A 2195-nucleotide genomic window follows, 5' to 3' on the forward strand; every position below is an offset into this window, starting at 1 on the left:
CATGTCTGTATATCTCCGCCCTGTCTTGAGGCCTCCCTCAGGACCCTCTCCCAGTATCAATACCTATCCATCCCTGAATATCCATGTTTTCTCCACGTCCATAATTCACCCAGGTCTGTGTCTCCCTAACCATCTCCTCTTTTCATGTCTCTCCCCATGTCTCTATCCCCCTGTATCTTGCATCCCCGAATCTTCCACAAAGCCTTGGCAACGTGGCAATTCTGCTCCCATCTTCTCTCTTCTATCTCTCTGTCTCCCCTACGTCTCCATCTCCCCGTAATGAGTCTTCCCATTTCTCTACATCTTCCCCATGTCTGTAACCTCATGACTCTGTTTTCTCATCTTGTTTCTCTCTGTGTGTGTCTCGACATCTCCCCACGTCTCCCCCTTCATTTCCTCTGCTTCTTCTCCACCTCCCATTTGTTCCGTATCTCTCCTCTCCTCCATGGCCCTCTCTGTCTCCCAATTTTCTTGGATGGGGTGGAGGGCAAGAGGGTGGGGGAGGTAGGATTGTTGTTGCTGGGGGCTCATTAGGTAGAGATTGGTTTTTAATCAGCACCATGGCAATGATGATGCAAGAACTGAGATGCCACCTGATCCCCTGCCCCCCAGCCCCCCTCCTCAAGCCTCCTTTCCCCTCCAGCTCAGCCAATCTGCTGGCGCCTGGGCACCTGTCTGGGCCTGCCCAGGTGGGAGTTGGCACCTCCCAGACCTGGGGGTGGGGGAGCTTGGGGAAGAATTACAGGACTCCCCTTAGGGAATGCCTTACCCTGGAGAAAGCCCAGAAAAGGTTGATCAGCAACAGGGAAATGGCAAATGCTTCCAAAAGCCTGCATGTGGACTGTGCTCCCACTAAGGTCCAGACACATTACATGCATTATCTCACTTAATCTCCATGGCAACCTAAGCGGCAGCTATATCTAATCCCATTTTACAGAAAAGGAAGGTTGAGGCTCAAGAGGTTGAGTTACTCATCCAAGGTCACACAGCCGACAAAGCTTTCTTCACTGTAGCACTGTAGCCGTCTCTGGAGTCCTCCCAGCCATGGTTCATTCTGGATATTCACAGAGGTTCAATGAAGACATTCAACAGCTGAGTGGGGAAGAGAACTTCAGATACGGAAATGTAGCCCACTGCCTCTGTGCTTCCCTTGCTCCCTGCTCCTGCCACCCTGTATCACACACACACACACACACACACACACACACACACACTCAGACACGCACGCACATGCACACACAGGCTGGAGGCAGCTGAGCTATTGATGTGAACTTAATCAATGCCCATTTGCATATGATTTTGTAGCTAGTTTTCTTATTGCTCATTTGATGTCCCAGCATGCTTGAAGCCTGCCTGGGTGCCCTGCCCTCCTCCCCCAGTGTCCTTCCAACCCTGGTTCCTCCTCTCCCGGTGCTCCTGTACCCTGCTCCTTTTAGCCTTTACCTCTTTCCTCCTGAGAGCCCCCAATTCCCAGTGGGTCAGGTTGGGCCAGCCAGCCTAGAAAAACTCCTTGTAGGATCTGTGTCAGGAATCTGACCCCACTCCTCCCCTGGTGATGGGGTAGGTGGGAGGCTGGAGGCTGGGATAAGAGGGTGTGGGGTGATTGAGTCCCAGGGTGACAAGGGCAGGGGCCTGAACGGTAGTCACAGGCAGCCTGGCAAAGGGGCTGGTGGGAACCAGCTTTACGAAGAATGAGAGCTTGGTGAGGGCAAGGACTCTAGGGACCTCTTCTGCGTTTTCGTGCTGTCCACTTGCCCTTTTCTTGATTTCCCTGTTAGTACCTTGGAGAGCCTTTTTCCCAGGGAAAAGGAGATGTGGGAAGGGGCTGTCAAAGCCCAGCTGGGACTCAGAATGGGACCATGGCACTTAAACCTGGCTTGCTGGGGGCCTCTGTCCCTGCCACCTCTGGTGTGGGAGACTGAGGGGTTTCATCTGTGATCCTGCCCTGGCTCTCGCCCCAGCCCCACCCCTTCCCCAGCTCTCCATTTCTTGCTTATGAAATATGCATGGAGAACAGATGTCCCTGCTCCCCCACTCCCCGCCCCCCCCAGGGCCAGCCCCACCCCCAGCTCCCAGGGGGGTTCCCAGATCCCTCTGCCAATGGCTGCCTGGCCTTACTGTTTAATATTGATAAGGGGGGGGGGGCTGGGCCAGCCAATGGAGAGCTGGGGGTGTGTGTGTGTATCTCCATATAT

This window comes from Balaenoptera ricei, chromosome 1 (assembly GCF_028023285.1).
Source record: "Balaenoptera ricei isolate mBalRic1 chromosome 1, mBalRic1.hap2, whole genome shotgun sequence".
Classification (NCBI taxonomy): Eukaryota; Metazoa; Chordata; class Mammalia; order Artiodactyla; family Balaenopteridae; genus Balaenoptera; species Balaenoptera ricei.